Here is an 18,958-nt window from a genome sequence, read left to right on the forward strand (position 1 = left end):
GTACTAAGTTCCTTTACCATTTCTCTTCAAGGACTCAGTGAATATCCATGTCCCTCACCACAATGCCCACCCTCAGTGCTGAGTAAAATTATCCTTATGTGAAAATGAATTCCACATGAATCTGTTGAGGAAGGCGGTGTCTTTTAAGGTATTATTTAATTACAAATGAGAATTGCTTTATTTGATTCATTGGAGAAGGTCACCATGCAAAGAGCCTGACCTCAAGCTGGTGAAAACTTTTCAAATTAAGATCCTGAGAGTTTCATTATTGGCACAAGTTTTGCTTACTGGGGGGCCCCCACATGCAAATGGAGGGGAAGGAGATATTAGGAAGTGTGCTTATCACATATGAGACTTCCTAGTATTTCTGGACAAGAAACCTTGATTTCAGACAGATCTTAGCTGAACAAAAGAAGAGCATTATTTCTTCCATGAAAGTCGAGCTGCATATTCTCCATTGGCAGGAGTAGCGTAAAATATGGAAGGTAAGAAGTTCCCACGTGTGTGGTATGTTTGAGGATTAGGGTGTTCTTGCTGTATAGAGCCTTGCAAAAGTTAGGTACATACTTAAATTTGTTAAATAATGGAATAGTGCCAACCCTGGTTTAAGCCAAATTCCAAGCCTGGGCAACTAAAAGTGTTTGTGTATTTTATAGGGATTACTAATTATATCCTTCTTGTCATTTATTCATTTATTCAACATATTTTTATCTAAAGCCTCTATGAAGTAACTATTCTAGGTATGGGAACACAACATTGAATAAAAAAAAGCAAAAATTCTAATGGGGGATGATATAAAACAAACAAAATAAAGAAGTTACATATGTATATATTATAGTAGATAGTGAAAGATACTAAAGAAATAAGTGAAGTAGGTGAGGGGAATAGGGGAATTAGGAAACAGTCAGGAAGGCTTGCAATTTTTTATAGCACAGCCAGGAAGTTCTCAGTTTGATGATACTGTGATAACCATTAATATCATAGTACTGTTCCTCTATATTTCTGATTCTTCTTCTGAACACATGATCATAGGATTGCCCTTCTTTGCTACATTAGAATTAGAAATGCCCAGTGACTTATTTAGGCTGATGAAAGTGAGTAGAAGTGATGGATACTGTTTTGGCATGAAACCTTTAACAGTTAATATATGATTGTTCCTGCTCTGTCTTTCCTTCTGTCACAGCAATGTTCCGATAGTAGTTGTTCTGTCATCTTGGAAATTGGAGTGATGACAATGTGGGGCACAGCCCAGCCACCCCAAAATGGATATGTATTATGTATGAATTGTTTTAAGCTATTGAGGTTTTCATGTTGCTTGTTACTGTAGCATAACCTAGCCCATCCTGTCTGATACAGTGACAACTGATTGAAGACCTGAAGAAAGTGGAGGAGTGAGAAGTGTGGATGTCTAGAGAGGAGCAAGCACTCCCAGCAAATTCATGCAAGAGGCTCAAAGTGAAAGTATGCTTGGAATTTTGGTGTCAAATAAATGTGAAAAAACATAGTAGAAGTTGCAATCTGAGACATAATGGACTTCCAGATCATGGAGGGTATTGTGTACAATTTGACATTTTCTCTAAATGAAGTGGGGGCAAGAGAGCAGCGGGGAGAAGGGTACGGAGTGTATTGCTCTAAATCTGAGAGAGAACAGCTTGAATCATGGTAGTAGCAGTAGAGGTGGTGAGAAATGGTTTGATTCTGTATATATATGTGTGTATGTGTGTGCGTGTGTGTGTATATATGTATGTGTGTGTGTGTGTATATATATATGGAGAGAGAGAGAAAGAGAGTAGAATTTGCTAATGGGTCAGATATGGGTTGGAAGAAAAAGAATGGAGTCAAAAATGACTCCACTGAGTCATTTGAGGAGAATGGGAAAGTGAATGGATTAGAAAAATATTCTATGATTGCCAGACAGCATTAAAGTGAGTAAGCAAGAATTTAAAGGAGGCCATGAGCATGGTAGTTTGGTTTTCTCGGGCCACACTCAGCTGTGTGGGAGCAGGCGTGGAGAAGGTGGAGAGGTAGATCTACGGAAGTCGGCGCTTTGCCCCAGCAGTGTGATGAGGAAGGAAAGGGGCAAGGCAGGTTGCTACAAGGGCGTGATGATACCATAATTAGCGATAAACATAAGCTGGCCGAGGAGAGAAGTGGGAAAGTGAGCAGGGTAAATTATTTCAAATATGTGTTGGGATCAAAGTGCACCATCGCTAGAAGAGGTGCTTTACATTAATTAATGCAGATTCACATCAACCTTACAAAGTGGGTGTTATAATTCCAAATTTATAGATTGCTAATAGACTGATCCCACATACTGTGACCACAAGTGAAGCCATGAGAGATATTTGAAATTGAGTCAGTTATTTCAATATTCAGTATACATTACATATACTCAATATCAATAACAAGTGTTATCAATATCAAGTGTTATTTGATTCTAGGAACATGGAAGAAACAGGGGGACATTTAAGGTTTTTGCCAAGGAAATGCAAAACCCACCCAAGAAACGGATGGGGGCAGGAGTGACAGGCTTCCTAGAGTATAGAGATATGTATAAATTGACTCCAGGCACAAAGGTAACAGAAACAGTGGTGTCTTAAAATTTATCTGCAGCTATAAACAAAGTTCAGCAGAGTAAACAACAAGAACCCAGTCAGCGTCCTGGCTGAAATCTCCACATTGGAAGCAAACTCAGAAATCCAACCCATGTGTTACGTGGGAAGATACGGTAGTTTGCTAAGTGAGGTGTGAGAGGAGCCATCAGGTAGCTGACGATCCGGGTCTCTCCAGTAAAATAACCTCAGTGACTTTCAGTGACACATGTATAGGTAAATGTGGAATTCTTTTTTTTTTTTTTTTCACTTGCAGGCCATACTGAGGCACCTTTATTTCTCTGTATCACTCAGGTTTTGGGCCGTGGAGCCTCTCCCACTTGGAGACTGCACCTGGTCACAGGGCTGCCGTCCCCACCTGGCAGCCCCTTTGTTGCAGCTTCCAGATGAGTTCCAACAGGTTCCTGTGTAGCGTCAGTTCCTGTGGGTTGGTGGTCACATACAAGCCAGCAACCCCCGGCTTCTCCAGTGTGTTCTGCTGGTCCGCCACCTTCCAGTCTAGCTCCAGGATGATCTTCTGGTCCATTGCCCGCTACTCCTGACGGATCCGGTGCTCAGCATGGGCAAGCTGTGGGGCCCGCAGGCCTGCAGGGCTTCCTGGTGCTTCTGGCGCAGGGCCTGCCTGAGCAGTTGGTGCTCGTTCTGCATCCGCAGGCGTTGGTTGTACGGGCTCTTCTCGGTGAGGTGCTGGATCTCCAGCAGCCCCTGCTTGATCTCGAACTTGACACTGTCGAGGAGCGCCAAGGCCAGGTCGCTGAGCGTGGTGCAGGACAAGCACTGTGGGAGAGAGCTGGGCAGCTCCTTGACCAGGCTCGGCAGCGCCAGCAGGAGCTGAGAGTGCCGCTCCTGCTGCTGAGCCCCCTCCATCGCCCCTTCACCCCACCAGCTGTGGGTGGGGTGCTCCCCCTAGAATTCTTTAACATTAGTATTTCAGGTTGAGGAGTCTATGCAAGTGTTACATATTTCTAATGCTTGTGGTTTGGCCAGTAGAGTGAACGTCTTGGAACTCCAACTTAAATTATGTAATGGAACACTTAATTTTGTGGTTTTAATTTGAAGTCTCACTAAATTTATTTAAGAGAACTGCCTATTTCTTTTTCCCCCATATTTATGTTTTTATTTATTAGAGTTACGCTATTTTTTAAATACCAGAGAAGTTTCATTTATTGTCAGACAATTCTCTAAGGATGGAATCAAATACATTAAACATATAAATGCACTTTAAAGTATCTGAAGATGTTCAACCTACAAATCATGTATTATAGAATTGTATCCCTGAAACCTATGTAATTTTATTAAACAATGTCACCCCAATAAGTTCAGTTAAAAATAAAATAAAATGATAAAATATTAGAAGATATTCAATTAACCCATTTCGTAAATAAAATCAAATATTAGTCATAGGTCCCTCAAAAGTGATTATTAAAACTTGCTAGACTTATAAATGTATTAAGATTTCAAGCCAAATTTAAAGCTTAAGGAAAAAGTCATTTTCACTTTGTAACTTTGATTTTAAAAACCAAACTAAGCCTCTGATTAATCTTCCTGCCTTTGAGGGTACCCCAAAAGTCTTATGAACGCAGATGAGGAAACTGAGGCAGTTATTAAGTGGCAAAGCCAGAATGTGATCCCAGGTCGGCCAGCTGCAAAAACCCAGCTGCTTTTCTCATCATTCTTCATCTCCTTTCCCTGACAAATAATTAGACAACAGTAACATACAATTAACATAAAAACTTGAAGAGTTCTTTCTTTCTCCCATGTCCTGCAATGCCTCGGGGTTATAATTATATCATTACCCCGCAGTGCAGACTGAGGCAGAGTAGGTGTTTAAGGATTGGGCTGAATTAGTATGACTTTAATTATAACATACCCTGAAAATGGCTTTTCTTACTAAATCCCTAATGCTGGCAAGCGTGTATATCTTCTTTGCCAGTTTCTCATGAAAGTGGAGTATAAACAGAAGAAATCCAGTAACCTGTGGCAGATTATTTAAACTATCAGTATGTTTGTTTTATAGATAACCAAAGTTTCCTTTCCTTAAGCTTTTTCTTTAGACTTGTTCTGTGGGTCCCTAGGAAGAGGGATGGCATACAGGGGTGTTCCCCTTTAAGCATTCTAATAAAAAATAAAATCAAAATCCCCAAACAGATAAGATATGATTATTCTCATGAGCAGCCAGCATATTGAAGCTCCATTCAGAGCCCTCAGCCTTATTATCAGGGACTGCTCTCCAAGGACCCACCTAATTCTTGCAGCGCCTGTCTCCCATTGCGTCTGCATTTTCTGTTAACAAGGAAGGAGACCAGTAACGATTGTTAAGGGACACAGCTGGTGGCCTTCCCAATAACCATCAAAGTCGTTCCTCCTTGTTAACAGATTCCCAGTGTTGCTCAGGTATCAGACAGCCTGCCCAGGGAAGAGCTTTGATTATTCCAGTCTTCTTTGTGATAGGCATAGAGGTGGACATGTGACCTAGTTGTAGCCAGTGAGACACAAGGGTAAGACTGCAGTAGTGGATAGGAGTCTCCTAGGAAAGATTTCTTCCCCGGTACGAGAGGGATTGCTGTGAGCAAAAGCTCCTCTGTCTATGCCCTCCTTCCTGATGGGGATGCTGTCCTTTAAACAGTGATGCTAGGAATTCCAGCAGCCGCCTTGGAATTTTCAACGGTAAAATTTCCATATACACTTGCGTAGAAGATATCAAAACCTGTTGTGTTTTATCACAGCTGCTTTTAAGCAGCTCATCAAATGGCCACGAGCTTTGAAAGAACTGAGGAATCAGATCCCTACGGACTGAATTCAAGATCCTTTGCTGACCAATGAACAATGAGACTGGTTTTTAACAAATCATGGACAGGCTAATGGATTTACTCTGCTCTCTGCAGAGTAGTAGTTTTCAATCCTCAACCACCATGAACCACTCCATCTCATAACCTGGTGTTTCTGTTTTATTTGCTCACATAACCACAAGGGAACCACAGAGCTGATTCTCCAGCTCCCTCATCTCAAGATGTTGCTGAACCAACCCTGAAACCATCACTGCTAGACTTCTTCTAACTGAACCTTAAATATCCTATTTTATGAGAGGGATTGACCGATGACAGCCCCTGGGCCGATAAATAAAATTTCACTGGAACACAGCCAGGCTCACTTGCTCACATATGGTCTATGGCCACTTTCATGCTACACCGAAGGAGCTGGGTAGCTGCAACAGAGACGGCACGGCCCGCAAAGCCAAAAATATTCACTATCCAGCTCTTTACAGAAAAAGTTTACTAACTTCCATTTTAAGTACTGTTAGTTGGATTTGCTTAGTACATCATATTGAAAGTATGCCAAAATGATACAGCTATATTACAGCTACCTCTTCCAATTCCTGGATTCTCCCAGTACAATAGTCCCACATACACCACCTGGTGGACCATGGATTGAACCCAATATCTACTTGATCTAAAACCTTATATAATGCACCGAACCACTCTCCAGTCATCCCAGCTCTTGCATAGGTCTGTCTCAATAGAAATAGCTCGCATTTAGTTTGGAACATTCTTACAAGTCTTCCTTTCTCCTTGGCTAGTTTCTATTCATCTTTTCTAGTTTAGCTCAAATGCCATTCCTTCAAGAAAAGGTTCTCTGACCTACCAAATAGGTCATGTCCTCATCCTATGGTTTCAAGGGGCCATAAATTTCTTCATCATAGTACCTAACAAAAATTATAATAAGACATGAATTGTGTAAGTAGTTTTTATTCATTCCCTTCCTCTTTCAGGTAAAAACTCCTTACGTACAGGGGTCATCTATCTTGTTGATGTTCTTTATCCATAGGGCCTAGAATTACCTCATCTATTAAATTCACAAAATAGGTATGTGATAAATGAATGAAGAATGAGTGAATGGAATAAACAGTACAAATCATACTTTGAACTACGTAAAATCTTTTAAATCTTATGTCCTTTACTGGACCACGTTCATCTTTCAGAAATATATAAGTGATTCAGTTGTACTAGGCTTGTGTGTTTTAATGAGTCTGAAAGTGTCATGAAAAGTGTGTCAAGATCTGGCACCTCCAGCCAGCATGCATCTCATTTTTCTAAGATGACATGTGAGTTGCCTAACTCATTCACCTGGTGGCCTTGCATTTATGTATACCCACCTGTGCACACCTGCAGAGGCTGTTCTTTCCCTCACTGGCTATGTGCCCTGACAAGGTACTTACCTCTGTTTTTTCACCTGTATAATGAGGGTACCACATGTTGATTAGAGACTTCTCTTTCAGCTGTGAAAAGGATGTATAAGTGTCTGCCTAAAACAAGACACCATGACAGAAATAAAGAGGGAAGGGGGAAATAACTTGAGAGAGAAGATGTAGTCCTCATCATCCTCTTAGTGGAATCTACTGAATATCTGGGACAGTTTTAAACCTAGAGACTGTGTTATCCTTTTTTTTTTTAAACTGTTTATTTCCCATCAATCTTATTTCCATGCTCTGTTTAAGAGTCAATGGAAGAACAGCTTAAGACCACTCACTGGTTGTTCCTTCCCAAACAGTGGCCTGAGCAGTGGGGGCTGCAGGCGGGTCGTCAGTGCAGCTGAGCCTTCAGGGCTTCAGTGGGGAACTGCTGGATGGCCCGGCCCGGAGGGCACTGCGTACGTCTTCAGAGCAGTCTGCGACCGCAGGCTGAGCAGCAGTGAACGCGGGAGCTGGAGCAGCCATCCACCCTGAAATGCCTCCTTGCTCACAGCCTTTTCAGTGGTCTACCCTTCCTTTCAATCTCTTAGGATCTCTGTGGAAGTGGAGATCAGGCACGACTTCCCATGGTATTCACGGGAGATGGTACCCAGCATTCGCAGAACTTTCCAGGCCGGCATCCACGACCTCAGTTCAGACCCGCTGAGTGAGCCCCTTTGTTGCTGCAGGGATGGCAATGTCCACACAGCGCAGAGGACAGTCTGTGATGCACAGAGAGTGGTAGGCGGGCTAACGTAACACGTGTCTGTGGGAGGCTGGCAGCCAGCCCTGGGACCAGTAACCCCCAGAAGCTGTGGCTCCCGGGAGGCTGCCTGGGTCTGGTTAGTGAAGGTTCCCGAGGGGAAGCGTCAGCACTCGGAGTGGCTGCAGGGGCCGCAGCGAACTCCAGCACAGCTCGCCGGCCGGTGTTCCTGGAGGGCAGGACACTGACAGCAGCCGGGTTTGCAGTGGTAACAATGGCTCAAGCTCCTCCCAGGTCCCCTGCAGAGTTACGCTGTGGACACCATCACTTTTCCTGCTGCAGATGTGCTGTTGCATGTGGAAGTCAAGGCTGCTGCCTCCTCAGTGGGTTCCTGCTGCAAGGAATTTGAGGACATTCTCCTCCTTCATTTGCAGGACATTGAGGGCTGCAGACTTCGTGAAAGTTTCCCTTTGCAGTTTGACCTGAACTCAGAGCAAGGCCATATGGACCCTCTCTGGGTAAACATGGAAAGGCTGTGTTACCTTTGGTGCGGAAGTCTGAAATTTCTCCCTGCCCCCCATGATCAGGAATGGGATATTGAGAGCAAAATGAATCCATAAGGAAAAATGTCACTTTCAGTTATAATAGCAAGTTCTGATTCTAAATCAAAGTTTCAATCTCACTCTCAATTTTAAAAATATGCTCACTCCAACGTCCCAATTTGCAAGTCTCATCATTGCCTGAAGTCATGGTCAGAATCCTGTCCTGAGGAGCGGGAGCTGTGTGTCTGGTGCACGTCTGGGTCTGTTCTCCGCTCTCTCCTGGCTTTCCAGAACTGGGGTGAGAGGGAGGGAAAGAGAAAGAGAGAGGAGCATCCTGTCTTAGCTGCTGCTGCTGCTTTAGGTTCCCCTCGGCTAACACCGCCTATTTCCCGCTGGAGGCTCTGGCAGGTTGGTTGTGTGGATTACTGAAAAGCACCCTGAGGACTGTGCAGCTCCCTGGCATTAGCGTGAGTGACCCACTCCAGCTGAGGCCTTGCCATTCTCCACTCCCAGCTTCTGCAGTTACTGTGCTACCATTTTCTGCTAAGGTGACTTCAAGGATCTTTAGATACAGTTACCTTCCAAAGAATTCTCTTGACCAATGGAAAACTCAGGCATCCCTTCCCTACTAAATGGTGGAGTCAGGCTGCTCCCCTGCTGCTTTTCCCCCTTGCCCAGCTATTGCAAACAGCTCCTCTGGACTCCCACTTGCAGGCCGCTCAGAAAGGAAGTAGCTACAGCTTTCTGGGTTCACACATGCCCTCCCACCTCCAGGGAAGGGAGTATATGTCAAGTTCCCAAGAACTTGCTCACTCTACTCTGTTGAGGGGCAGCACCTCCACGGGCCTGGGAGTGTCTACAAGTCAACCAGTGTCTAGTGGATCGCCGCCTGATAGGTAGTCCCAATTCCTTGAAATAGTTCACTTAGAACTACTCTCACTCAGCCTGAGAGGTGTGTAACTTCTAGAGAACAGGAGAGATGGTGTCGCAAGAGTCCCTAGTCAACCAACATCTCATTAGTATGATGCTCCTATTTAAGCAAATTGAGTTTAAGTATCTTGTCTTTTCTTATGTCGGCTGATGGGGGTGGTATGATGTTGCAACACTGGTCTACCATTTGCTACCATCTGCAGTTATGTACCTAGTATCTCCTTTAGAATGTGACGGTTCTGTCACCTTTGCAGCTATAGCCTGGAGTCCAGGACAAGAAAAGTCCCATTTATTATCCTGTAACATAAATCTAAATAGGTATCCATATAATATTTTAGTGAATTTGGATTGTATTATTTTATTACTTGCTTTTTCTTACTTAAAGATATGTAGTAAAATTTCCTAACCTACTAAATGTGCTTTGAAATGCTATTTCTAATACTTCTGAGAGAGAGACAAATAATCTCTCAAAGCATCAGTAATATCGTGGCTGCCTCAAAAAGGGTGCGTCATCGTTTTCTAGGGGGAAGAAAAGGGAAACCTCATATTAAAAGATACAGAAGCGCCCTGGGTGGTGTAGCTCAGTGGATTGAATGCCAACCTGCAAACCAAAAGGTCACCAGTTTGATTCCCAATCAGGGCACATGCCTGGGTTTCAGGCCAGGTCCCCAGTTGGGGGCATGAGAGAGACAGCTAATCTATGTATCTCTTGCACATCAATGCTTCTCTCCCTGTCTTTCTCCCTCTCTTTCCCTCACTCTAAAAATAAATAAGTAAAATCTAATATATAGATAGATGGATAACCAAAAAAGAACACTAAATGTTTTGTAAACTGGAAGGAGGACAAAGAGATTAACCTATACAATCCTGTGAAATTCATGGGTGGGTACACATCATTATTATTACTATTATTATTAGTTTTATTTTCAAAAAAAAGGAAACTGAGTCCTAGACATATTGAGAGATTTGTCTAAAATCAACTGGCCCATCCACGGCAAAGCCAGATTTCAAAGCTGAGATTTCTGGAACCTAAGAGGAAACAATGTGAGAGAGAAAGGAAGAAATGAAGGAAAGCAGAGTCATAATGAAGGACAAGGGGGTGCCCTTGAGTGACAGAGTGGAAAGGGAAGGAAAACCCTCTGCTGTGTTTCTAATTCAATCCCTTTTGTTCTGAGAGAGGCCTGGGAAGTTGACCGCCAACTTCCCTCATCTGACAAGTGAAGTGTAATAAATGTGTGCTTTTCTTTTTTGTACAAATGTGAAGTCATTTCCAAAATTAGCCCTGTCCAACTGTTAAAATCCCCAAGTTCCCAAACTCTCCCAACAGGAAACAGCCATGGACATCCAGATGTTTCTCTTCACAGTGTTTGTCTGTGTAGTGTTTACATTTATCTTTTTCTCGTTGAATGGTGACTTCATGAGATGCTTTATTATGGTGATTGATCATTTGCACAAAAGTACTGAGAAGGGGAACAGAGGGATGCATGGGTACAGGGAGACACATGGCCCCTTAGCCGATGATCCATCTCAGAAAACTTTCTGAGAGCCGCACTTCCTGCAAATGCTCAGAGTAAAGAAATTCTCCAAATACACGACTCAGCTGAGACTGTCTCTTTGCTGTATGCAGAGAACTAGCACGAGAAAGAAACTTCAATGAACCCACCCTTAGGAGGTTAAGAAGGAAAATAATCTGTCTGCAAATCATGGAATCTACCCAGGCTGTGAATAACAAAAGAACACTTTCTGGCAGGAAGAGAGCTGAACAGAAGCCTGGGAAGGTGGATAATAAATATAGGCTACCACCTTGGATATCATTAGTTACATCGTACCTGTGTCAGGAGCTGAGCTGTAAGAGGTAAGTATTTTGCATACATGCTTCAGTTAATGCTCATAACAATCTTAAGGAGGAGGTTCTATTTTCATGCCCTGTTTGTAGATAAGGAAACTGAAACCCAAGAGAAGTTAAACAACTTAAAAGTCCATATACCTTAGTAAGCAGCTAAGGTGGGAATTTAACCCAGGTCTACCTCAGTCCAAAGAGATTATGCATCTGATGAAGCATTTTATTCTGAATGTAATGCTGCATAATTCAGTTCTAAAAAATTTTTAAAGGTTTTTAAAAAGGTGATGGACCCACTTGTTGATTCTCCAAGGAGAAGATGAGGTTTTGCCTCAGTTTCTAACAAGGCCAAGAATACCTCTCTCTCTCTCTTTGTAACTGTTTAACGAGGGTCGTTGTCCATCCTGTACAGCAGCTATTCTCTTAGGCAATGTGACCACTTCTGATCACATTGGTTTGTCTTCCTTTGGGTGCGCCATTGTTTCACTTTCTTTGAACTCCAAAGAAAGATATAAAAGGCAAACCTGGAAGGTCACAGTGATTAGAAATGGAATAAAAAATAAAAACAGATAAAGGATTGGGTTCTGGAAGCCTTCTCCTGCCAGGTAACAGGTGATCAAAGAGATAACTTAGCAGACTGATACCACATTTGACGAATTAGTCTTTCTTCTTCCCCTTTAATTATGATCTTAGCCCAAACTCCATGCTGTTCGTCCCACTAGTAAGGGAGGGAAGGAAGAAAAAAATGAAGATGAATATAACCAACTTTATGTGGATCTGCTATGTCTCATTAGCAATTTTATGGTTTTGGTGAAGAGTAATACTTAGAACAGAAAAGACATTTTCTCCTTCTATTTTTTTAACTGAATGTTTAATTGGTTAGTCCCCTTTGGCCTAGCTAGAGAAACGCCTATATCCGACGTGCACATACTGTATGTAAGAATGGGCGTGAACAAAAGTCAAACATCTGCTCGCCAGACCTGCCCCTCGGTCTTCTTAAGCACCAGGGAAGCATCTCAAGTTAGTCTTCAGTTTGACTTCGCAGGAATGCTGGGTTCACTGTAGCGTTTTTGCCTCTCACCTTTCCTGGGAGTTTATAGGGGGCTTTGAAGTTCCTCTGAACAAACAGGGTCTCTGTGCTTCACTCATTGCTGAGCCAACCCTGGAGCCTTGGTTCCATCAGCTCCTTATTAAGTGTTTAGTAATTTCAGTTTCCACCTTTCGGTCTTGCTCGCTTTGCAAACATCTGGAGAGAATTAGCTCCCAGGCCTCTGTAACATACCCATTTTGTGGTTCTAGGGAGAGTTGTGTGTTAGGGGATGTTGTTGCCCTTAACGAGCTTTCTTTATGGTTCTTAACTGAAAAAGGTACCCTCGTTAATATTAATAGACAAAGAGAAAGCGAGTCCACTCGCCCCTATTTAACCGTTGCCAACTTCACTGTTAGTGAGATTTTCATGCTGAAAAGGAAAGAATAAATAGCATGATAATGGGAATAAAGTACAAGATAAAATATATATATCCATATATACATACACATATATATAAACAACAATTATAGCAACAATAATGTCCAGGCACTTAAAATCAGTATAAGTCTATACCTCCACAATTCATATAACTGCTAGCTACATGTGGCTTTTGAGCCCTAGTACATACTAAGATTTACTGTTTGTGTAAAATACACACCAGATTTGGAAAGACTTAGTATAAATAATGTAAAATATCTCATTAATAACTTTATAAAGATTATAGGTTGAAATGATTATAATCAAGAGATATAAGGTTAAAATTAATTTTACCTGTTTCTTTTTACTTTTTTAAATGTGATTATTTGAAATGTTTTAATTATATAAGTGACTTGCCATTGTGGTTTGTATCAGGTTTCTATTGGACAACAGTGCACTAAAGGGCCAGACAAATTATTTAACAGAAAATGACTAGGCCTTGCAAGAATCCCACCGCTGGGGATCTACGTGACATCAAAGTGAACAGGACAGGAATAAAAACAAGTACTAAGAAAATGTCACCCTGATTTTCAGCACACAGAAAGAGGTAACTATCAGAAAGTGCTGATTGGTAAATCTTTTTCTCCGAACAAAATTCTAGATTCAATTATTAAATCCAAAATTTACGAGCAAATCAGAAAACGAGTCGGTGCTTACAGAAATTGGCTGTGTCCACTAAAAACAAGGTAATCCACTTACAATCAAGACTGCGGCACATGTAAACATGGCTCGCCTCCTTGCACAACCGCACCAAAATTACAACCGAAATACACAACAACCATTAGAAATCAGCAACCACCAGAAATTGAGGGGTATCTAACCTTTTGGTGTCTCTGGGCCACACTGGAAGAAGAAGAGCTTTGTTGGGGCACACATTAAATACATTGTGACACATGATCACAAAAAATCTCATAACGCTTTGAATAAATTTACGATTTTGTGTTGGGCCACATCATAGCCATCCTGGGACGCAGGCGGCCCACAGGCAGTGGGTTGGACACCCCTGCTCTTTAGGCTTTTGCTTTGGTGAAATCAGCCTATTATATGGAACTTTCTTGCAAATGATGATGCACCAGAAATTAGACTACCAAGAAAACTAGCACACAGCTGGCTCTGCGTGTGTGTGTTTGGGGGTGGGAAGGGAGCAAAGCCCTGGTTTGTAGTGTTCGCCAGTTTCTGTAGTGTCAATACTCCTACTACAGCAAAATTTAAGCTGCCCATAGTTTAACAACCAGCTTGCAAGTTTTCTGAAAATTTAACATCATTCTCACAAGCCAGAACGAGCTAGCCCCAGTATACCACTTAGCAGTCAGAATGTGGTGTCAACAGACAGAAGCAATCAATCAATCAATCAATCAAATTTTTGTTTTTGTTTTTTAGTGTTCATTATGGGCTACACGCCCTAAAAGGTGTTAATATGTGACATAGTCTTTTCCCTCACAGAACTTAAGGCCAATTAGTAGGGGAGGGGAAGGAGTTGGGGGGATAAAGATTAACACAGAAAAAACAGAGAGTATGTTAGGACATGGACCAGTGCTGGCCATATAAGTCTGTGCTAGTGGAGCTTAGAAAGTACTGAAGGGACAAAAATCTAATGTTTATGGAGAGTTGAAATGTTTCATGTGCTGTGTACAAAGCCACAGTTTCTTATATTTTAAGAAATATCATTATAACCCTGTAAGGTAGTTATTGTGCCATTTATATATCAGAAACCAAAACAGCTCAAAATATCAAGACTCAAAATTACCAAAACTCGTACCTGAGGCCACACCACACGTAGGAGGACAAGTCCACCTGAATCTACATACACATCAAATACATTCCACCATGTCCTCCTTTGCACAGTCAGGGAAGGAGCAGGTGAGACTGAAGCTTAGCTGGAAGGACAGAGAGAATTTAAATGCCTCCTTCAAATGTAGAGTCTGCAATGCAGAGGCATAGTCCCACCTGACTGCGAGGCAGCTCTGAGGCAGCTGACAGGGGGAGCAGCTTCTTTGTGGAGGTGTCCCCCTGAGTCAGGGCTGACTCCGAGGACAAGGCAGAGACAACCACGAGGAGGGCTACCTAAGCCCCACCCGCTGCACTGAACTGCTTCTCTATGAACTGACTTAGATGTGGGTTTGAGTTTTTGTTCAAAATTCCAACGTCAGTTATAAAAGTAAATATCTCCCTGAGCCTTAGTTTCTCCTGATGTAAAACGACAAGAAATACTAATTCACACTTTGTCAAAATTAAATGTGTTAATTTTGAAAAAACACGTAGCACAGTGCCAAGCACTGAGTAAGCATTCAATAAATATTCAGTTGCTTTCCTCATAGGTACGTGGTTGTCTTGGTTGTCTCCCCAGCTAGGCCGTCACGTGTATCTTTGTGTCCGTAGCAGCTAACCCAGTGCCCAGCCAAATAAATAAATAAACCTTGTTTAGTCACAGTGCTGACTCATTACCATTACTCTGAGCCCAGAAGTTCTTTCTACACTAAATAAAACAAATACATATGCACATTTGCAAATCCACTCCAGTGTTCAGAAGTCAGTGTGTGCTCTTCTCAGGCTGGTCATTCCATGAAGACGAGGGAGTGCCAGCTCTCCCACAAGGCTTCCTGACGGCCCACTCTCCGCAAGCTGAAAGCTGCCTCTGTTTATTTACTTCGATAAGATGTCGTCTTTCTGCCATGGTCTTTCAATTCTAGCGAGCTGTTTGTCCCATCACACTAACAAGTGACAGTGCTGGGGTTGCCACTAAGGGTCCAAGGCAGAATGTCTTGCTGGGTGCTAGAGTTCAAGTATTAAGGCAGGTCAGGTTTAGTTCAGTCAAGGAGACCAGTGGCAAAGGTCCTGGGGCTGTCGGGGAGGCCCTCTGGTTGTTAGGAAGGGCCTTGTGACCATCGCTGCAGCAAAAAGAGCTGACCAGTAATTGAATGAATGGGAGCTGAAGGAACTGCAGCCCGAGGCTTGTCGTGACTCCAGGTGACTTGAAGAGAACAGAAAAGTGGTTGGCGATGTACAAAGCTCCACAGGATTAAGCAAAGGCACCCAACCGTGCTAACTCACCCTTTTTGACAATTTGAGGCCCTCCACCCAGTGCAGTTTACCAGGGTGTGCCGACAGGCGCTCCCTGCGTGTGTGCTGCAGCAACCAACCAGGAAACCCACCTACGTGTCTGCTGTGCAAGCTGGCTCTGATTTTAGCAGACAGCACGAGCTGTCGTATGGTTTTTATTAAATTCCATAAGCAAGAGAATAATTCATACCCCAAAATGTTACAGACTCGCTATTTACATAGTGAGACTCTGATTGAAAACTGTTTTGTCCTTTTCCGTTACTCTCTATTTTGCAAAATTTTTTAATGAGCATGGAGTACTTTTATTATTTTTTAAAAGAACGGTTGCCTGTCAGAAACAGAAGAATAGGCACAATAACCTCTATTGCTAGCGGCTTTGGGAACCATTTTCTTACTGCTCTGTTGGTCAGAAAGTCGTCTTATTGAAACATTTTCCTGCACTTGCTCTGAATTTCAGTGAGTTTTGTTCTGAGACTGCCAATTGGAGAATAGGATATACATATTATAATAAGAGGGATAAGTAATTGATTGAATTCCCTAGCACCTACTGTAGTTAAAGTTCTAGGTTAAGTGCTCAGAAAATGATGGCCTTTCAAAAGCTGGGCTTTCTCAGCACGAATGACAACATACTCGTATATGACAGCTCTCTGTCTGATCATTAACTGAGCCTGAGGTGTGCACCTGGCGCTGTGCTGGGCACTGAAGATACAACAATCATTTGTGTCTTCACTTTTATTAGGACAGTAGACAGGAAAATGACGTGGTCCCTGGGGGTGAGTTATACACAGGGGGTGTGGGTGAGTGGTCAGGACAGGTTTCACAGAGGCCGAGACATTTCAACAGTCTTCACATTAGAGCGGGCTTTTGCTCAGCAGACCAGACCTGGGTGGGTGGGAAAGGGCTAGGTAGAGGTAAGGAGAATCTGGCAGAGGGAAAGGATGTATAAAGGCATGGAAGCATGATCGGACCCCAGACCCTAACTCATATAATGTTCTCAAAGACAACCATTCTTGTCTCAAATAAGAAGCTAAGCCACTATGAGCCCCAACTCCATCAAACACTTACTTATCAGCCCTGCCATGTACCCAACATGAGTATGATGGATGATACAAAAAACAAAAAAAATATTACCGTCCAAAAGCGCTTGATGATCAGAGAGTTCTCTTACTGTGATGCTTCCTATCCTTCTGATGAAATTGTAGAGTAAAATTTAAACCCTGAGGTTGCCCGTTCAAGAATAAAAAATTGGATCATCATAATAAATACTCCTGAGTATTATTTAAGTATTTATTAAATATTAACTTATTAAATACTTATTATTAAGTATTATTAAATAAAAACTTATTTCTTAAGTTTTGTGTAACCTACTGAGGATTCGAAGATGGCTTTTCCTGAGAGAAGTTGAAATCTGGGTGCTGTCCTGCTCCCCACACAGGCAGCAGAGGGAAGAGGGTGGCTGGAGCTCCCCCGGTGCTTGCTTGTGACTTCAGTGGTCTCCCAGTGTCCGAAAGAGAGATCATTGTGAGGCAGTTTTCCTCTTTACTGAGCTCTCGTGAAGCATATTAAAGAGAATCCCAAATGCACAGCAAAATATCTGAAAATTACATTTCTCTGTCTCCCTCTAGCCATATATGTCACAAATTTATGGCCCTCTCCTCCTAATTTCTTCCTTCCCCCCCTCCCCTGTATTCCTCCAAACTCTCTGAAACCCAACTACAGAAGCACTTATCTTTTCACCCCCGGCTCCCTTCCCCTTTCTGGACTTATTCCTCCTGTGGCTGGTAGCTCCCTCTCCCCTTTCTACAGTAAATCAATTTCTCCTCTTCTGGCCCACTACTCCAATCAACACCACAGTATTTTTATACGTGTGGCAGAAGTTTTATAGGCAGAGTGGGGGGATGCTTTGCAGAGGCTGGAATACCCAGGAGAAAGATTGGTCTTCCTGTCACCGGAACAGTAAGCATTTCTTGCTCCTGCTGGCAAAGTTTTTGTCTGGTGGCTTCCATATTTTAGGCCTTGTTCACCCTAAAAACATAAGGCTTCCCATGCCAGAGAAACTTGATGTAAAATGATCTTCATAAACCTATCTTCCCTTAACTTTCTTCTTTCCCTTTTACACACAGCAAATTTGAGTCTGATTTCTTTACTTCAGCCCAGGAGTTCACTGCAAGATACTACTCATTTAATGCCTGTCTTCTCCACATGCCCCAAGGGCAGGGGCCCATCCATCAGCACTGCCCTGGAAAAGGAAATGCATTTCTTATTGTTTTTAGTATTTATTGTGAAGTGAATTGAACAGCAGCATAAATATCTCAAAGGATCTTTTCGTCCCTGAACCACGTGTGAACCAAGTGTCACTGAAGTCATGAAGCCTGGAGGGTACCCAGTTGCACCTGCCTCAGCCACCACATGAACGGGTGAGCAGCAACCTCCCCCTCCACAGGATTTTCTCCAACACCAGCCAGGGATCTTTGAGTACAGAAAAAGCCACTTCGTTTTTCTTGCCTTTGAGGGAAGTGAACCGGTGCAAAGTTTTCAGACCCAACTCCTCACTTCACGCTCATGCTGGCATTTGAAGAGTTAATCTGCTGCCACCTAGTGGCTCTCAGTCAGCCCGTGATCCCCTGACTCACGGGACAGGGATGAGTGAAGGTGACCGGTGGGGTTGCCGTGGTGAAGGGGCAAGGTTCCGAGCAGCTTTGTCTTTCCACCCCAGAGTACTGGTTAGAAGGGTTGGCTTTTTCAAGCGTATTCATTCTCTGCCTCTCTCTCTCTCTCTCTCTCTCTCTCTCTCTCTCTCTCTCTCTCTCTCTCACACACACACACACACACACACACACACACACACACACACACACACACACACACACACACACACACACTGGGTCGTTTCCTGTAGACCTGAGGCAAAGCAGTAGTACAGGCTAGGATTTCTTGCAAGTTTTCCGCTGTGGGGTGCCGCAACAGCTGTGACCCTGGCTTGATTTTGATGTAGACTTCAAGGGCGCCGTCCCCAGCGGGGGGAACATTTTTACCTCAGGAGCCTATTCACATTGGTAGCCTTGGCAGGGAAAGTTCCAGAAGCTTTGATTACACAAATACCTCTGCTAGGTACAGGCCCCATCTTGGCAACCTGGGGAGAGAGAATGTGCACGTGGACTGATTAAACCAAATGACCCGTTTCCTTTGCTGGGGCTGGGGGCTGGGGGTCTTCGGCTTAGAAATGATTTTTCTCCTTGGCTGTGTTGCCTGGAAACTTGGAGGGTTTAATTAGGACTGGGGAGGTTTTTGGCTTCTGCAGCTGCCTCCGCTCTCCCCCAGGGTTACAGTGTTACTGCGTGCGTGCGTGCGTGCGTGCGTGTGTGTGTGTGTGTGTGTGTGTGTGTCCCCTGCAGTGCAGGCCAAAGCTGTCTGGAGAAGTGAATTGTGGACCATGGCAGATGTGACTCTTTTCATTTCAATTGATTTCAGTTAATAACTTTTAACCTTCTGAACCACAGAGAGGCTGCGTGTGGTTTATGTATCATGTACTGGAG

At 43.1% G+C, this 18,958-nt stretch overlaps 1 pseudogene; it reads right to left on the bottom strand.

Moving 5' to 3' along the window:
- Positions 1–2,866: 2,866 nt before the first annotated feature.
- LOC112309083 (protein DGCR6L pseudogene) lies at positions 2,867–4,068 on the bottom strand (annotated as a pseudogene).
- Positions 4,069–18,958: the final 14,890 nt, after the last annotated feature.

This window comes from Desmodus rotundus, chromosome 3 (genome assembly GCF_022682495.2).
Source record: "Desmodus rotundus isolate HL8 chromosome 3, HLdesRot8A.1, whole genome shotgun sequence".
NCBI lineage: Eukaryota > Metazoa > Chordata > Mammalia > Chiroptera > Phyllostomidae > Desmodus > Desmodus rotundus.